The sequence below is a fragment of the Balearica regulorum genome, chromosome 12 (genome assembly GCF_011004875.1).
Source record: "Balearica regulorum gibbericeps isolate bBalReg1 chromosome 12, bBalReg1.pri, whole genome shotgun sequence".
Taxonomy (NCBI): Eukaryota; Metazoa; Chordata; class Aves; order Gruiformes; family Gruidae; genus Balearica; species Balearica regulorum.
In genome coordinates, this window is record NC_046195.1 from 1163730 (window position 1) to 1183922 (window position 20193).

Consider the following 20193-nt stretch of genomic DNA (forward strand, 5'->3'; position numbering starts at 1 on the left):
ATTGAAATGCAGAAGCATGGGGTGGCTTGCTCCCAGCGTGCAGGTGTGGGTGTCCGGGCACGCAGAGGGCACTTGTACTCACCAACCTCGGAGCAGAGCGTTGAAGACAGCAGCAGAAGGCACTCTCAGTGGAGAAAGATGGATTCGGTTCACTGTGCTAACAGCCACCAGTTTTGATAGCAAGCTGCAGCACCCTAAATCATGCCAATAAACAGTGAAGAAACAGCTTTGATTTAGCTTGGTGAAGATCTGCGCTGTATATAAAGAGGCATTTTGTAAATTAGGAATTTGAGGGTCATTTAGTGAGGCCAGCTCCATAAATCCAGTCCTCTCTCCCCACCCAGCTTTAAGTTTAAAAGCTCAGACAAGGGCAAGGTCTAGACCTACCTAGATGTGAGGACTCCAAACACCATCATTCACTCGCAACCACACTGCAAACACCGCTCGTCTCGCTCCAGGTAGGTCCTTTCTCCATTGCTGACAAATTTGGTCACCACATCCATAGGGTTCTTTGAACTGAATCCAGCTAGTCCCTGGAGATGTTGGTGATCTTGGGAGTGGGCTAAACCCAGCAAGTGACATTTCCACTGAGCTCTTTGGAGCACAGCCCAGGAGTCCTACTATCTTGTAGCCATGCAGTGCTGTGGGAGCACTCATTCCCAAATCCTCCCCTCATCCTCCTGGGAGGAAGATTAACCTAACACCATGAGCACAGAGAAATGACACCACAAGGGTGGACATGGGCTGATGGTCAAGTCAAGAGCAGACCCCAATGCCCTGACCCCACCACGGGCTCTGAGGGCAGCAGGGCACCACTGTACATCTAACCCAGCTTCCCAGCTCAGAGAGACCAGCAGGACCACCACAAGGTCCTGCTGTTTCTTTCAGAAAGAGCCAAGCCCTGCAAAACCCACGTTATTTGTCACCAGCAGCAGTTGCTCCAGGGCACCCCATGCCAGGTGGCTCCATGCTGTACCAGTCCCCAGTGTCGCTCCCTGCTCTCCCTTGCTGCAGCCGAGGACCTTTACAAATAAATAATGTTCTGCTTCAATCTGTTTGAACAAGCTGGCCTCCTCAGTGCCACCGGGGAGGGCGGCAGATGAGAAAGGGTTGAGGAGCTGCATGAAAATCACCTGCTCATTGCCCAGCAACACTTGTAATAAGCAAACAGGCTGCCTGGGTGCTCTAAAACCATCCGAAATCAGGAAATCTGACATTACATCTATCAGTGGTGCAACCAGCACCAGCTTCCAAAACATCGTGGCAACACCAAAAGAAGTGCCAAGGACCCCAGAACCTCACGTTAAGGGTATGAAGACTTTCCAAAGGCTGGTGACCCAGGATGAAGGGCTGGTTGCAGTTGATGGAGGCCAGAATCCAGCACCAGGACAAGTTCACCTCTGCTACAAGAGGAACCATTCGCTCTCAGGCAGCTCGAGGCTGGGCAGGCACTCGCCGAGCTGTGTGCAGATGTCTCCGCATCCGTCCTCAGGGCTGTTAAACCCCTCCATTTCCCCAGCAAGAGCATCACTTAAGCACAAGCTACAGCAAAGCTATAAGTGGGCTCTGGAGCTAATACACAAATTATATTTCAAAAGCACTTCTCCCCAGCGCCGGCGATGAAATACAGGAAAATTGCTGTAATAAAAAACCATCTTCTCCAGATGCAAAAGGCGGTGAGGGGGCAGGAGGGAGCAAGGGTCTTGCTGCGAGGCCAGCAGCAGGGCAGCCCTTTGGGATGGGATTATACAGCACCTCTCACCTCTGAGTATGAGATGATGCTCCTCCAGGCAGCCAGCCAGGCACGGGGCTTTCCCAGCACGATCACTGAGACATGAGGATGCAAACCACGCCGGATCAGAAGGAGCCAAGGGTGAGGAACTCATGCTATTAAAAAAAAAATACCCACCAAAAAATCCCACAAAAAAATATCACAGGGTGCAGGTCCTGTTCCTCTACCAAAAGCCCCCAGGGCAGCATTCCCAGGGCATGGCAACCACAGTTTCTTCTTTAACTTCTTTCTGCTGTGGATTTTAAACCTAAGGGTAAGCCTCTGATGATGCAAGTTCATCCTTAAGGCTCTATAGTTGCAGACGGAGCATCTGCAATAATCAGTGGCAAACCAGCACCAAGCCCAAACTGTGAGTCTGAGAGGAGAAACCTGGTGCTGAACTCTCCCAAGCAGGGTTGTCCTAATAAGCTATCTATAAATGAGCAATAGGAAAAGGATTATTCATGCAAATTATTAGACAAGTAATTACCAAGAGCAGAGTGCACTGCTAGTAACCCTCAGCATCCACTTTTCACAACAAGTTACAAAAACTACTTCAAACAAGCTGTTCCAGCCAAGAATCTGTGACAAGGAGGTGCAGGGGGAGACATCTCAACCACTTGGCCCTTCACGATGCCTTGCTGCTGACCACCACGCCCAGCCACAGAAGATGCAAACCACCACAGCACTTCTACATATACATCCTAGACTGGAGCATCGTCACCCCAGCAGAACCAGCCCTGGGGAGCACCTGGAGAGGAAACCAAGCTGAGGAACCCCTAATGCCAACACACACCCCAGGCTGGCACACGCAAAGGTCACTTTGTGGGCTGGGGGCAATTGAGGGGCTTCAGGAACCTGTCACCCTTGCTGGTAACACCCTTCTCACCAGCTGGTTACATACTACAAAGCTACTATTGCTCAGGAGGGGCTCACGGTGCAGCTCCTCCACCCCCAAAGCAAAGCTGAAGCATCATCCTCTGACCCACTATTTGATAAGATCAAGCTGATTCTCATTTGGGGCATTTTCAGCCCAGAAGTGGACACAACCATGTACAACGTGTCAGGACAACCATTAGCTGGGTAGAAGCGACAGCAAGCCCTGGAAGAAAAGCAGGTCTGGAGCTAGCTGCCAGCCAACCTCAACCATCCACCCACCCAGGGGTGGGGATAAGATATAGAAGCCCCCAAAACCAGCCCCAAAAGCCCCATATTCACTGTATTTTGTGCCCACGTGCCATGGCCTGCTTGGCACGCAGGAGCCATGGCTGCGAGAGTCCGAAAGCAGCTCCCTGCCCCGATTGATGCTGTTTGACATGCACACACGCACACACACACACACACCCGCCTTAAACATTGCTTCAGCAGAAGCCGCAGCATCAATGTTAAGCAGAAAGCCCCCGCTCCTCTCCACCCTGCTCTCAGCTCCTGTTGCCGTGCAACCCCTCCGGTTTGGGGATTGCTCCATGATCACATCACGGCTGAGAGTCGGAGCAGCGTTGGCAGGATGCAGAAGGCAGCTGCAGGGGCTCTCCTGCTCCCAGCACCTTCCCAGCAGAGGAGCCCCAACCCCTTCTGCTGCCCCCATAACACACGGGGTTCCTCCAACTCATTCTTGCAGAAGAGGCTGTGCTGGATCCTCACCCCTGAATCCAAAAACAGCCTGGCAAACTTGACACAGATGGACTCCGAGGATGCAGGACAAATAAACCACCCCACATTTTGGCAAAGTCTCCTAAGACTCGAGAGGTGGAGGAGACCAACTCAGCTGGGGATCAGCAGGGCAGAGCTGCTTTGAGAACAACTAAAGACCCCTCTGAAGGCAAACCCACCCTCTGCTCAGCTCCACGGGGTGCAGGACCAGGTCAGCCCTTCACCCCACGGGTGAAGGCAAGGTCAGTAGGAGAACCTAGATAAATGCTGCAGGACTTGACACATGGGGAAGCACCTGGTGAATAAAGCCCCCAGGGAGCCCAGGCAGGTATTAACCAGGTCCTGCAAAAAAGCCATGCCCACTTTTGCTGCAAAAACATCAAGGAAGCAGCTTGTCTGCCTCCAATAAAAGCCCTGGGCACAAAAAAAAAAAAAAAAAAAAAAATCAAAGTTTTCATGGAAGAGGGAAAATTCAAAGCTGCTTTAATTTCATGGTGGATCCTCCACCCAGCTCATGCTTCCAAACTCGTTAGCCGCCATCCGATTCTTCCCCGACAGCAGGATCACTAATTTTGCACATCCCAAAATAATATTTGCCGAGCAGCACTCCTCGCTATGATTAAAACAATATTGGGCACTAAAAATATACAGCTCCTGGGGGAATCCTGCCTGCCCGAGAAAACAAACTATAAGACACATCAAGGAGGAGCTTCTTTTGATTAAAGGCAAAGCAGGTCCATGCTCAAAGGCAATGAGGGGAAAACTGAGGGTGAGGGAGGGCCAACAAGGGGTGGAAGAGGTTTCCTCAAGCATGAGGTACCTGTGATGGGAGAACCAGGGCTGGGGAAGGGATAGTGGACAGCAACAAAGCCCAACATCTGGAGGTGACCCCAGGTGTCATCTCAGCACCTTCCCCTATGGCTCCTGCCTGCAGGAGCTCCCATCGCTGGTCAAATCATCTTCCCCCATAGGTTACGCTCCCAATAGCTCCTGCTCGCTAATGGACAAGATACTCGTGTGTCAGCAGTTCTTTATTCAACCAGCCTTCATGGCCAGATACAATTCATCCAGGCAAATATTTGCATTTTTAGTCCATCAGCTGGCAAATGAATTATCAGGCAATACCCACTCCCAGTCCTCAGCAGCGAGGAAGCATCCCTGAGAGCGTCTCTCCATCACAGTGTCTTTACGTGTTTGCCAATCCATCCATCCTCCATACACTTCCAAAATAAACACATTCCCCTTTTGCTCTCGTGCCAATATTGTCTTTTAGCTTAACTTCTCCCCAACCCCTTGGTCCTCTTCCTCCCCAGGGCATTGCCTGATGCCTGTGGGCTGCACAACCTCCTTGGAGTCAACATTATGTCTCTGGGCCAGTGCAACCCAAGAGCTACAGAGCCCTGTGCCCATTCCCCAGCTAAATAATTAATAATCACTCTTCTGATCCTACCATTAACATGGGTGGCAGCCAAGGTCACACCACAGAGCGCTTCATGGTGGAGGAGATCAGCCTCTGATGGATGCCCCATCACCTTCAACAGTCCAGACAAGGGCAAGGACCTTCTCGGTAGCTCCTGGGTTAAGTCCCTGCAGAGCAACCCCCACGGTGAGCCATGGTTTTGAACTCAGCCTGCTCGCCGCTCCCTTTGATCTCCTCTTCATTAGTCTTTCTCCTTTGCTTTCGAATGTAATTAATACTTCCCTGATCAAAAGCCCAAATGCAAGGAGACCTTTAACAACTCTTGTTTCACCATGTATTCCCATTAAAGGGGGGCTTGGGCAGAGGGGAGGAGTGAGTCCTCGTTTGGAGCCTCAAAATCACAGCGGTTTCCCCTCCCCATGCTCTCACCGCCAGCAGAGTTGGAGCACACCGTGCCCCATTTCTTTCCCAGCACCCAGCCACCCAAGCACAGCTTCTCCAGAGGACTCAGAACCTACACGACAGCTGCTTAGGGTCTGGCCAAACACCCATCTAACCCATCAGCAGCACCCCGAGGAGGAGAGGACCAGGGCAAGCACATGGATATTTTCTCCCAGCACCTTCCCACCACCCAGGTGCTGTCACCTCACTCCTGAGCCACGAAGGCCATGTCCTACATAACCCTTGCTGGATTTCTACATCCAGCCCTGACCTACCCCCAGTTCTCATCACTCAGCAACAAACTCAAGCCCAAACTTAAGAAACCCTAATCCCTTCCCAAACCCCTTACAACTAATCAACAGCCTTGCTACTTAGCCACTTGACCCACAATCAGATAATCCAAGAGCTACTTGGTCAAAAACCCCTGGTTTAACCCCTGCTGCTGCCACAAACCCTCAGCAGATATTCCATAAGGTCTTAACCAGCTCATGATTGCCGAGATCAGGAGGAACAGCACAGGACAGGAGGTGGTTTCTGAGATGACTGAGAGTTTTGGACACCCACAAAGCCCAGTTTGGTCCCTCCATGGACCATTAGACTCTGCTTGCAAGGGCCACAAAGCATCACACACATCTTCTGCCAGCCACGTGTCTCTCTGACCAAAACCAGCCACCCAGGACAAGCCAGAGCCAAGCTGCAGCCCAACGCACCAGGATGAAGGTGTTGATCCAACCCCCCAGCCTTTACTGTGCCCCAAGGGTCTCCAGAGCCCTGGCTCCTCCCTGCACAGAGCCAAACACCATTTCCCCAGGCAAGCTGGGGAAGGAGATGCTGATCTTACATTTTCATCCATCAGCGAGCAGTTTTTAATTTTGCTGAGAGGAGGGAAAAAAAAGCCCAAATCCACCATCCAAAGCATGTTCAGCCTGACCAGATACACCTTCCCCTGAGACATCTGAATTTTGATAAGAGCACATTGCCCGCACTTGCAGCATCCCTCTCCCCTCCTGCTTCCCCTGCATCTCAAAGACAAAAGGAAACCAAAGATTGATTTTTTTTTTAATTTTTTTTTTTTTAAACGCATCAAGAGTTGCTTTTTGGTCTCAACCAGGGCTTCGCTAACCTGCTCGTGTCCCAGTCTTTGCATCAGCCAGGACAGCAGCATGCCCCACGCAGGGACCCGCCGACACCGGAGCCAAGGTCACTACACCCAGGTGACATTACCCAGCAGGCACATCCAAGGAGTTGGCTTTGCTCCCTGGCACCATCAGCCTGGCCAGACCTCGCAAAGTCACATAAGGTGACATTTTCCAAATAATTTAACTCGCCCTGATAAAAAGCTGGCTAAAAAAAATCCTCCTGCCTGTATGTATCCCTGCTGGGAATTACTGTTCTGGGGAGAACAGGCTGTTTTTACCGGCATTTACTAGGGGGAGGGAAAGGGAACAAGCTCCTTCCCAAGGTAGGAACCACACAAGAAGATTATTTCCTCTGAAAAGACATTTGGTTGGGCTGTATTTTTTTTTTTTCATTTTGTGCTGCAGCAGGCACACTGATACGTATCTGTTCAAAGGCAAAAGGAGAACACAAACGCTCTGATCCGCTCGGACAACCCCAACCGTCCCCCCTGCTCCGCCCCTCCCTCCATCACGGTTCAGCTTTCCGCTCGCCAAAAGACATCGGCTTTCATTCCACCTGCAAACGAGAAGGGAATCGAGCAGCCGAACACACGGCAATGCTGAGCCCCAGCAGCCCTCAGGCATTTTGGGAATGAGCGTCTGCCACCCTCCCGCACCCACCCACCCCCCCAAAAAAACCACAGATTTTTCTCCTTTTCATCCTTGCAGCAAGCAGGAGGAGGATGCACGCTTCAGGGTAAAGAGCAGGGAAAAGCTTGAAGTTTCTTGGGTCAGGGAAGCTACCAAAAAATACAAAAATCTCATTTCAAGATGTTTTCACAACACACACCCCCCCGCCACACAAATCACAGCCCCCAGCAACTGGAAAGCACGGCATCAGAGCAAAGATTTTTTTTATTTGCCTTGCTTTAGTTTTGCTCTGATAATGTAGAAGGGTGGGAATGGGGTGATCTTCCACCTTGGGGGTGTCTCCTGGGGACCTGCCTGCCCAGCTCTGGCTGGAGAAGGGGGTCAGCAGGATTGGTCCTTGTAGGCAATGCAGGGAAGGAGGAAAGAAAAAAAGGAGCTAAAGGAGATGCAACGCTCACTCTGAGGAACTCACAAATGCAAAAAACCCTCCAAAAGACAGAAAACAGAGCAGCAGCAGAGGAGACACTCAGTCCATGCTGCAGCCCGGGACAGTCTGGTCCTCCTCCAACCACCGCTTGTCCGAGCTTCATCCTCCAGCAACGCAAGGATCCATGCCTAAGGGCCACAAACACAACCGAGCACCCAGAACCTGAGCTCAGCACTTTTGCAAGTGCAGGATTAGGGCAACAGGGTGGGGGATTTTTGTGTGTCTGGTTGTCCATTCTCACATCCCTTGAGATGCTACACCATCCTTCAGATCCCAGCCCACACCACGCTCCAGCTGCTCCCCTCCTGCCTAAGCTCAAGCTGCCAGCAGTAAATGTCTTCTACTACTTAAAAGCTGTTCTAATATCACATAAGAATAACTTCAACTTACTCTTAACTTCTTCACCAGTGAGGAAACGTGCCCTCTCAAAGCCCAGGAGAGCTGTCCCCACGCAGGCCATCCTGTTCAGCATCTGTCCCAGACAAATCAGAGCCTGCAGCAGGCTGGAAAAACTCATCCGGCTCTGAGCATCATCAGGAAGCATTAAAAAGGGCAGATTTAACATCTCCAAACAGGGAAATAAAACCTGTAAAAGTTTATATTTTTAGAAGCTGGGAATTATTAAAACAAGCAGACTGAGCACAGGACATTAGGAAATGTTTTCATGGGGCTCATTTTATTTCAATTCCTCCTCTTCCCAGCCCAGTACACTTATTTCTGGCTGTCCCACCACACCTTCCCAAAATAAGGAAGGCATGACCTCAGGATAAATCTCCCTTAAGGGATGTGCAGAGACAGGGATACAGGCTCAGGGAATTACAATCGGAGAAGTCAGGCTGGAGGCACTCAAATTGTGGAGTTTGGGGCTTCCCCCCCGCTTCTCCTTCATTTTCTGGTGGTGTGACATAACCGTCTCACAGCTATTTTTAAGCCCTCGTGACTTATTTCAGGACAGATGCTGATCCCGGGAGCAGGAGGTAATTCCCACACAGTAGCGTTGCTCTGGGAGAGATGGCACAGCCTCTGCTGGTCACCTTTTATACATGCTGAAATAGTTTCTAAAAATACTCAATTTTTATTTTTTTTTTTCTAACAGAAACAAGGGAGCTGGTAGAGAAGAGGGGAAAAAAAAACAGTTTAGTTCTCCTGATGCATCTCCTCACCCCTGAGCTCGTCAGAGGACACTACTGGGGACAAACAGCCCAATTTCTCCTTCCCAGACACTCTCGTTTTGGGATACATCACCAGAACTGAGCATTTTTGCTATTTTTGGATAGCAGGGAAGACCAGGACTGTCCCTTTCACAGGGGGCCTCTTCCCAGGACACCTCTAAGCAGGGAGGAACATCCCACATCCAGAGCTACCACAACAGCAAGAGATGGGTGAGAACAAGGTCCAGGAGACATCTCACAAGCTTTAGCCTCCAGGGTTGCTACACCGTCAGGAAGGGCAGTATGTCCTCTGAGCTCCCATCTCTCCCCATCGCTCTCCTACTTCTTGGCATGAAATGAGTTTGAGGGGTCTCAGCCACCACACCCGCAGGGTGAGGACTGGAGTTTTTGTGGGACGTCTCCAAGCTGTTGGATTTGCAAGGTAACTGTGTGTTCATGTTCTGAGTGCACCAGGGAGCATGCAGAAGTTGCTGGATCAGCCCTGGTCCTGGCATTAGGGTCCAACAAGAGGCCGTGGTGCTCCTTCTCCTACAGCCCCTAGAGTGTCCCCCTGAGCAGATGGGATGTGCCTCCAAAATAAAACCAGCCCTCCTAACTGGTCCCAGCACTTCCTTTCCCTTCCTGTTCCCAGGCAGGGAGGGATTCAAGTGGGAAAGCAAAGGAAGAAAACCCTGCTGAGATGGCAATCTGCAGCCAAAGCCAACCATAAGCACCCTCAGCCCACCTGGCTCCATGCAGCACCCAAATCCCATGGGAGGATGAACATACCATTTTGCATCCAGGAGACGCAATGCTTTGAGGAGGAGATATCACACCAAGATGCAGGACCCACCCATAGCCCCACACACAACCAAAAACTGCCCAACCACAGCTTCAAAGCCCCAGGACAAGCTGATGGCACAGCCCAAAGCTTGAAGGATGCTCATGGGGCACCACCCGGTAGTTGCACGCACCGAGGGTTAATTTTGCCCTGTGGCTGCTATGGGGGCAGGGAGAGCATCCTCCAGATGCACTGAAACTCTACATCACCCCCAGAGCCAAAACTCAACCACAACCAGCACTCAACGTGATCTGAGCACGCACGCGTGCAATTTTACACGCACGCTCCCCACAAGGGCTCAGACGCTCCGGCGACATGTCCCCCACCTCACCCAAACACACGGCACCCTCCCTCGCTCCTGCCCACGTGCCCACAAAGCTGTTTAAACAAACCGTCTTATCTTTTTTCTATGAGCTTTAAGGAAGCAATATATATACACACACACATATATATATTGCAGCTGCTTCTATACCTAAGCGCTTGGCTCTTTCCAAAGAGGAGGAGCAATGCAGATAGCGATGGGTAATCCAAGCCTTGTAGCGAAAACATCTTTGAGTCGGAAAGGTCGAACGCGGGTAACTAAAGCGATGCCTTCTGAAGTTTCAGGCATGGCGCGTACATCTCGCCATCGTCTCCGAAGCAAAGAAGGTTTCAGGAAAGTTTGTCTAATCCTTTCCAAGTTATGAAGATTTAAATTCTTTGCATTTTCATCAAGTGCATTCCAGCTCACAAGGAGGAACGGATCCTCTCTAAGCACACAGAGAAGAGCCGAGTCAAGCGTGTGGTGGGCTAGGAGCACTTTTTCATAGCATCCCACCCACATCCCATCCCTTACTGGACCTTTCAGCAAATAAAATAAATCAGTCACAGAATTATTTATGTCTATTTTCGCCAAAGCTCAGAAGCAGCCAGCTGTATTTTGTTCAGCCTGTCCCAAAAAGCTCCTAACAAAGAGGAGACCAAAGCTGGAACACATGCCCGATGATTTTGAAAGCTATGAATGACTGCAGCAAGGAAGCAGCTGGGAAGTCCCCAGGCAGACGCAGCCCATTGGGATGCCCCATGCCCTGCAGGGTCCCCATTTCTTCTTGGAGGGGCTCAAGATGGGGGAAGGAGAGGGAGAAGAGGCCACATGTGGTTCTGGTGGGCTCTCAGCATCTCAATCTGCTCATACAACTCCCTGCCCCAGCTTCTCCTCCGCAGGCCATGCTGGAGTAAGGCTTTGAGACACGCTACAACTCTTGCAGGGGCTCTTAAACCCTCCCAGGCTCGTCAGCAGAGAAAATAAATTCCTCCTTCGCACCATTCATGGAAAGCCTGCACCCTCAAGCAGCTCAGCTGGCACTGGGAACACCAGCTCTTCCTTTTAAACCAACAAACAAGGGGTAGGAATTCAGGGTGACCACAGCCACGTGAGGAGCAAGACTCAACAGCAGATGGTAGGAAGGACTTGATGGTGGAAGAGCTGTAAACCCAGGACAAGGAGCAGAGCAAGGGATGAGGGATGGACACCTAAAGTTTATCTTACTCATTTCCCAGTACAGCTGGGAAATGGGGACAGCACCTCGCTCATCTTCATTTCCTAAGCTCAAGAGCTTATCCCAAAAAATCTGGAAATCCCAAACTTCTGTAGGCTGCAAAACCCCTTCCACCAGGCTGATGGATGGATGGTTCCTCACCAAACCCAACCCAACACAACCCTGACCGCAGCTCCCCATATTTCTTCTGGTGGGCTGAGATGATGTTCCTGGCCACAGACCTTACCTAGGAACATCCCACCAAGGCAGGAGACACCGCAGCCCTTGCCATGACCAAAATTAATACTTTTTAACAGAAGGAGGAAAACCAAACATCAACCTAAGAAGAAATTGCAAAAAAAAGCAACAAGATTTAAAAAAAAATAGAAGCCCTTCAAAGTCAGCTCCTCAAGATTTGAAGGAACACGGCCTTAATTTCATCAACTGTGAAAACCCATTAGCATCTTACTAAAGTCCATTTAAAATATTCATCTGGAGGATATTTTATGCAAAACTGCCGCTGTGTCTCAAAAGCTGTTGCAAAATGTTAACAGCCACATTGAAACTCCCCTCCTGTGGCAGTCATCTCCCGGAGGGTTTAGTGAAAGTGGCAGCAGGGACAACAGCACGGGGTGACCCAAGGGGAAGGGACAAACAGCACAAGGAACCCCTCGCCGGCTTTGGAAGAATAAAGTCTGGAGCAAATCACAACCTTGATGTTGGTTTTCCAGCCTGGGCTGCATCCACAGGTCACCGCGGCACGGTGGCGTGCAGACCCCGCAACATCAAAAAAGTGCAGGAGAGGGGTTTTCCCCGGGTCACAGCCCAAATCCAAGCAGGATTTACAAGGCCATTCCTCCTCCCCACCAGCTCACGGAAAATTCTGGGGGAAATTCTTGGCTTTCCCCTCCATCAAAAGCACCATGGATGTTTATTTAACAAGCCCTAGCTCTGCCACAGCAGGGAATTAGAAGGCAAGCAGCTCTCTGCTGTGGCCTCTGATTAACAAAATATATTATTAGCATCCCAAAACGAGCTTTGCCAGTGCCTATAAATACGAGCCGGCAGTGACTCAGCAAAGCTATAGCTATTCCCCCCTCCGCACCCCCCCCCCCTTCCAATTTCCCAGGTAGACGCATCTTGGGGTGTGCATGTGTGCGTGGTCCTGGCTCCCGGGATGCTGCGCAGGTCGTCATGGAAACCCAACGCTGCCAAAATCATCCCTGCTCCGGAGAATCCTGCGCTAAATTTCCCCCTGCCCCAGCCTGGCCAGGGATGCCCCAAGCTGACACAGGATCAGGCTGTAGCATAAATTTGCAGCATGGAAAAGAAAAATGGGGATTTTTTTTTTTTTTTTTTTTAAGAGTTTAAGCTATTCCTGGCCTTTAAAGTCACCCATAGAGCAGGGATGATTCTCTGTTGTCTCGTATGATGCTGTGCTAGGCACCCTGCCCTTGTCCAGCACGTGCTAAGCCACAGCCAGGGCATAGTGTCGTGCTTTATATTTTTTTAATTAGCAAGGTTATGTTGGCACAAGCAATCAAAGGATACGACATGAAAAAGCACAATTAATAACAGGGGTTTCCCACCAGCTTGGGTGGCTCTGTCCACTGCTAATTAATCCTGCCATGAAACCAAGCAGATTTAATACATCTGCCCCCCCCAAAAAAATATCCACCCCAGTAACATTTGGGGTTTCTGATAGCTTTTCATACATCACGTCAGCAGAGTCACCCAGCCCCAAGGCACAAAACCCTTCGGTTGTTATCGAGCTTAAAGGATTTTCATTTGCAAATTCATCACGTTAAGCAGGGCCCTGGAGCAGAGACAGGCAAAGTTTTCCAGGGGAAAAATATTTCAGCCTAAAAAACCCCCCCAGAGAACATTTGGCAACCCCCAAATTTCCATGCCTTCGTCCAAGTTTCAAAAGAGTTGTTTGTGCCTGGAGGATGCCAGCGCTGGTTCGCTGCGGCATTTAAACAAGCCGCCGCCGCCACAGAAAAGGAGATTTGCATTGAGAAACTCCCTGTGATTTTGCTTTTCCATTCCTGATGCAAAAAAAAAAAAAGATTTAATTTGAAAGCAATTTTGATAGAAATTTCTGGTTTGGCTAACCAACAAATCACAACTGGAGCATCGCAGCTCCAAGAATGGGTGTTGCTGGGTGAGACAGGAGCAGTAATTAATTAATATTAATTAATTATTCCATTAATATTTCCAGGTAGGTAGCAGCAGCTTCTGATCAATGAAATAAGAAAGAGGCCATGGCCAAACCAACTCAGCTGGTGTCCCCCATCCCAAGTCATGTCCCAGGAGGAGCCACATCCCTGTGCCCGCGGCCAGCTCTGTGGCAGCCCGCTTGCCACACCGCCACCCTCCAGGGCCGGAGGTCCCCCTGATTAATTATTTATCCATTGCACACCATAAATCATGAAGAATTTGAAAGGGAAACCTTCCCAAGCAAGGTCACCTTTCCCCTGCCAGGGCTCAGCTCATGTTCCTGGGTTGGACACCGAGAAGATGCTGTAATTACATCCACCCCTCGTGACGGTCACATACAGCAACCAGCGCTTCAATCTCCCCATCCCAGCACCACAATGATCCAAACAAACAAGAAGGCAAACCAAATATGGGGTGAAGTTATCAGGAAATGGTCAATTTATCCTTAAATCCAAGCTATCTTGGCAAGCATCGCTGTGGCTGGGCTCTGCCAGGACCACTGGTCCCAAGGGATGCTCAGCTGCCTCCTGCAGACTTGGCCCTGCAAATCTAACTTGGCTTTTGGAGACCAAGTGACACCCCAAATCATCTGGGGTCTCCAAAGCCGAGAAGGCAGCACATCCCTAAACCCGCTGATTTTATCCTTCCTATTTATAGCCATCTCCCCAGCCTGGTCATGCCAGAGCATCTCTGAGCCCTCGCCAACACAGCTCGGTCCCCACAGAGCTCCAGAGGAAGGAGGAGAGCCAGAAACTCGGATAAGGTCACAGATGAGCTTTTAAAAATGTAAATGAAGCCCAAGGAGTTGGCCTAATCCTGCGGGCAGGCGCTCTGCGACACACAAAAATGAGATTAGCACAAGGTCCCCTTGGCGCAGGTCGGGTCCATCTGCTTGGTATTCTCCTCGCAGAGGGTCTCCCTGAGGACAGGACCAAGCCCAGAGCTCCCAAGGACATCTCCAACCCCAACACCATCCTTCTCGGGCATAATTGTCCCGGCTGGTGTCAAATAGAAGGGGGAAAAAAAATAAAAATATGCAGGTTTGGGCCAAATCAGCATTTCATTCACGGAACATCGTTGCTGATGCTGCATCCCTCGAAGGGAAAGGAAAGCGCAAAGGAAGCTGGAAAACCCTCTTCCAAAGCTTTGGGGAAAGACTTATTTTTCCTTTCAGCTTTTATTTGGGTAGGTTTTGAAAAGCAGCTGGAAAAATCCGCTTTGCCGTCAAGCTCCAGCGCTGGCCCATGGCCCTTGGCCACTGCTGAGGCTCCTCCAAGACCAGCCTTGCTGCATCCCTGGTCCTCCCAGCTGGGCAGCCCCAGAGGAGCACAAAGCCTGCTGAGCCACCTTTCCAATCAGCATCTTTAGGAAAGATTTCTACTTAAAAACACGGCACGCCAAACTCCCAACAAGCCAGTCACGTACGAGCTGAGGACGGCAGAAGAGGCTTTAATTCTTGACCCCCCCAGCAGATGCTTTCCGGGGGCTCAGCTCTGAGTCCAGGCTAAGGACCATCTACCTGCTGCCCACCAGCTTCCCGACACCTTCCCCGCCCTCCTGGCACATTTTCAGCCCAAATACAGAAACCAAAGGGAAACTGAGGCACGGGGGCATGGATACCAACTGCCAGCTCAGCAAAAAGCAGCACCCAGGATTTTTGAGCCCCGTGCTCTCCACCGGAGCCTCTTGCCCCCTCAGCAGACTCCTCTACCTATCCAGCAAAGCCAAAAACATACTTTTTTTTTTTAAGGCTGCTTATTTAGGGCTCCACCAGACCCGGCGCTCAGTCCCTGCTCAAGTGCCGGCGCGGATACTCAGAGGTTCCCCCCTCCGCTGATTTCCAACGCTGTTTGCACAGATAAGCCATCCCCGAGCAGGCTCAGCTCCCCTCGCCGGGGTGATTAATAGCAGTTTTGCTAGTAAAACAAAAGGCCATTAAGAGCGCTAATATTTGCTCTCCCTACTCCCTGCCTACTTCATTTCATCCTTCGGTGCGAGCCCTCGCACGCTTTCCCCAATGAGAAATTAATAAGGGAGTGAAGCGACATTGATTTCCCCCCGCCACCGCTACGGGCGATCGGCTACATCTACCCAAACCCAGATCCACCGGCTGGGAAGACAAGGATGCTCCCAGCTCCAACCACACGGAGAAATCCCAGACCAGGGTAGAAACAATAAAGATGCCCTTTCTCCATCTGAGACTGAGTTTTTAAGTATTGGAGAGAAGAACGGTGTTTCCACGGGGCTTTTAGCCGACCTGGTGATGGAGAGAGTCCCATCCCCATCCCGGCAGCAAGAGGGACCCAATTAAGACAGAAAAGCTTCATTAAAAGCAGCCCAGACCCCACAGCCTCTAAAGAACCTGGAAATCAGGAGAGAACCCCCAAGGCATCAAATCCCAGGGAGAAGGACCCCGCTTTGGGGTTACTCACCCGTGCCAGCTCCTCTGCGGCTCGGCATGGGGACACCACCTCCTCTTGCCAAAAATCTCAGCGCCAGAAGAAACCCCCTTTGCTCTGAGCCCCTTTAGAGGATGCTGAAGCCCCTGGAATCCTTTATACTGATGGTCCCATCCTCCCCAGGTGGGATGTGTCTGGGGTAAAAGCCGCGGGGAGGGAGGGTCGAGTGCCTTTGGGGTTATTTGGGCTATCAGCTGGGGTGGGGATTTGCTCCCAGTGCTTGATACAAGAGCCGGCCAAGGCAGTGTAATACGGACCGACAGCCCCATGTGATGGGATACGTGTTTTCCATCAGGATATATAAATTCATTAAAATGTAGCCTTTTTCTCAGGGGAAGAGCAGTTTCCCATTTCGAAAGCATGTTTGGAAAACGGTCGTGAATTTTCCCGCATCCCATTCCCAACAAAGCGGATGGTTTTACAGGTCACGCCCATGTTGCCGCTCCATTTTAATAGGCTTTTTTTTTTTTAAAAAAAAAAAAAAAAACCTGCTTGAAAGCAACAATTAAACCTGAAATCACCTGGCTGCACGTTGGCTGAGCAAAACCATCACTGCTCAACACCAGAGGCAGTTTTTGACTCCTCATCCTCGCCACAGCCAGGCTGTGATTTGAAATTCAAGGATGCTCTGCTCGCTGGGATGAGCGGACACTGGGAATTTGGGGATTTGGACCCTCCAGGACGTGGCTCGGAGCCGGAGCGTGGTGTCGAGGGTGCCGACCACGACACCAACACCAGGCAGAGCAGGCAACGCTGGAGCTGCCGGGCTCTTCTGGTGAGCAATGGACTCAAGTCCCCCCAAAAGAGCTCATCATGGACAATCTCACCCCCAAAAAATCCTAATTATCACTGAATGCAAAGATTTTGATTTCACCCCAGCCCTTGCCCCGGGGGGCCGAGACCCCAGCAGGGACAGAAACCTCCTTGTCCCCCAGACCACGTGCTGAGCATCAAGGACCACGTTTTGGAGCATCTCAGAGATGAATTCCCACGTCCCATGTTTGAAACGGCCCAAGGATAACGTCCATCCGAGGAGAAAGCTGCTTCACCGTGAGCATCGCATGGGACCGCCTGCTGCCGCGGGAACGCAGCAGGATGGGACTCGTGGGTCTGCAGGCCAGGGAAGGGCGATGGAGATGGGCAAAAAACCCTGATTTGGAAACATTGCCCTAAACAGGCTTCTTCAGGGGTTATTTTCTTTCTCCTCCTTGGTTTCTTACCATATTCTCTGCAGGTTTTCTCCAGGCGGCTGGGACCCGAGGCGCTCCCAAGCTCGGTACTGCTAACACATATTTCTGTATTCTCACATCTCTCCTAGCTAATCTTTAGGGAAAGGCGAATTGACAAACTGGTGAAAAACTGACTGACACTCCAATCAAAATACAAAAGAAACAGAAATAAATGGCTCTGAAAAGAATCGCTATTTAATTAGAAATTACATCTGTGCCAGTGAGTCACGGCGGGGAAGCGATACATCAGCGGGCTCGGCGCTGAAGGGCACCTGCCAGCAGCATGACAATGGGGACCGGCTCCCATCCCCGGGAGATTTCGGGGGGACGGAGGGGACCCCCTGCCACGGCGTTCCCTTGCTAAGCCTTGCCGAACTGAGCACCAGCCTGCAGGAACCAACTTGGCACGACCCTGGAAAATAAAATGCCTGCGAGCCTGAAAGCTTTTGTAGAGAAATCCCCTCCCAGCAGTTTTCCTGCTGGAATGGGAAAATCCCTGGTAAATCAGATCTAACGAAAGGCATAAATAAAGATTGCAGAATGAGGGAGATTAGGGAGGTGGGAATAAAACCGCTCCTCTCCCTGTCGCGCTCCGGCCGTGTCCCTCCCGCAGGGAAACCCCGACCCTCCATCAGCGGGGTACCAAAACCTGGGCAGCATCTGGGGATCCCCCCCCCAGCCCCCGACTCCTCTGGGAGACCCCGAGGAAGGTGGGATGGGGTAGGAGAGGATGTTCGGCAGGGAGATGGGAGACACGGATCAGTCAGAAGGGACGTGAGATGCCGAGAGCGGGGTGGTCCATGACCATGACCATCTTTTTATTCTTCTTCTGCAAATGACGACTCCACCAGCAGCTGGAAACACGGCAGCTTTCACAGCAGGAGCGAGGCAGGACGGACGGACATCCCTTCCCGCAGACGCTGCTTTGTCCCCCGGTGCTGGGGGTGCTCAGGACCAGGGGTGTCCCTCAGCATAGGACCGCTGAGCGTGTCCATCCTGGGCTTTGGAGCAAAGGGTGGCGTGTGCTGCGGGTTTGGCTTCTCGGGTGTCTCGTAGAGGCTCGGCCTTTCTGTCCCTTTTCCAGGGGTAAGAGCTTGCTGGCACCCCTTCATTTCACAACCTCAAGACACCATCCAGAGGGTTTCAGAAGGTCGTAGGAAACACGACCTCACGCTGGAGCCTTTTGGACATCCCTGCAGGGCCGTTTCTGCTGTCTAAACTTCACCAGCATGGACAGGACTTTCCAAGGTGGGTTTTTGGGCAGCACCGACACTCAGGGTCCCACTCTCCAGAGTTTTCAAGCATCTGTTATCACCCTGGCTCAGACCAGAAGCCCCTGGGCTGCCACTACCCATCACGGAGGTGACAAGCAGACACCTACGGCAGAGGGGAAGAGCAAGTCGTGGATGGAGCAGTGTTTCCTCCCCAGCCCACATCTCAGCCGCTCGTTTTATTCCCCACTGTAGTTTATTCAGGTCATCCTCTGGCCAAAATCATTCCGTATCTTTTATTGCCTTCCCTGCATCTGCTGTGCGCGTTCGGAGGTGAGACCTCACCCGATCCCTCATCGCCGGTCCAAGGTGGATTTCCCAGGAGCAGCACCTCCACCTCAGTTTTACCACCTCCATTCTTTCCCCAAATTACTCTCCTGATATCCCCGTCGATTTTTGGCTCTGCCTGGTTAACAGCAGAGGCAGAGCGTGAGCTGCCATCAATCTATTAGAGGAAAATCAGAGCCTGGGAGCGGAGGAGAGTGTCGTGGTTGTCGAGGACCCAGGTTGGCTGCATTGCCCACAGCTGAGCTTTAGGGGCAAATTATTGCATGGAGGAGGTTCCTGCTGAAAACTTCCCACCGGCTGTGCGGTTACCCTGGAAAATATCATTACGGTAAGGCTGTGTGCCAAGACGTTGCTCGTGCCGTCCCGGGGATCCACTTCTGGACCCTGACCCGTATGCCCCGTGGGAATGGGAAGAGCCCCCCCCCCCCCCCCAAAGCATCATCTCGTGATGAGCTGCTCGCTAAAGGATGAGTCAGTTCGGGTCCACGCCAAAAAGTGTGTTCAGCACTTTTGAACATACCCGGTAGGAGGCAATAAATAACACGTATGCGCACACGCCGCCTCGCCTCTTGCAGACCTGGGATTGCCACCTATCGTCGCGGTTCAGCTCTAGGACAGGAATCTCCCATTGCTGCTAAACTGGATGGATTTTCCCAGGCTGGATTCCCTGCTTCGGGTCGATTCCTTCCCCTCGTTGGGGTCCCTCCCAGACCAGACACCCCCCCCTCCCCACTGGCACACACGGGCCAGTGGTTGTTATCCTCCTCTTGCCCAGGCGAGTCCCGCAGCAGGGACCTTTGCTTGGATGACGCTCCTGCGTCCTGGGCGCACTACTGGTTTTTTTTACAGATCTTGCAGATATTGGCCCCAAATATGACCCACAGGGTGGGGGGGTAGGAGGGAGCATTGTACGCTCAGAAGGAACCAGCCTATTATTTAGACGGGAGGAACCAAGCGGGGAAACTGAGGCACAGCCCCCCCCCCCCCCTTCCCCCAAGCAAGGACACCCTTACCCCAGCGCTGCCTCAGTTTCCCTTGGCTCAGCCGCCCCCCTCCCCTCTCCACACCGTGCAAAGGGGCTCCCGGTCCCTTTAAGCCCCCCCCCATCACCACCACCACCACCACCCCCCCCCCTTCGCCCGGCGGAGGCTCGGCCCCTTTCTCTGACACAGCAACCGCCGGGGCGAGCCGAACCGGGGAGCCGCGGGGAGCGGGGAGGCTGCGGCCGGGGGCCGGGGGCCGGGCGCCCATCGCCTCTCCGCCCGCCCCCCCCCCGCCATGGCTCTGCCCGGGGCACCGGGGGCCGCCCGCCCCGCTCCGCCCGTCCGGCACCCAGGGGGCGGCCGGTCCTGAGCCGGTATCGCTGCCGCCGGTCGGTCCTGGGGGGCACCGGGGGAGGGAGGGGAAGGGGAATGGTGGAAGGGGGAGGGGGGATGAGGGCAGTGGGGATGCTGGTAGTGGGGCTGGAGGATGAGGAGAGCGGGGATGGAGGATGCAGGTACTGGGGATGGAGGATGCGGGGATGCGGGCACCGGGGATGGAGGATGCGGGTAGAGGAGATGGAAGCTGCGGGTACCGACATCCTCCATCCCCGGTGCTCCGGAGGATGCGGGTACCAGGGAGGATGGAGGATGCGGGTAGTGGGGATGGAGATGCGAGCATGCCGGGACACCCCC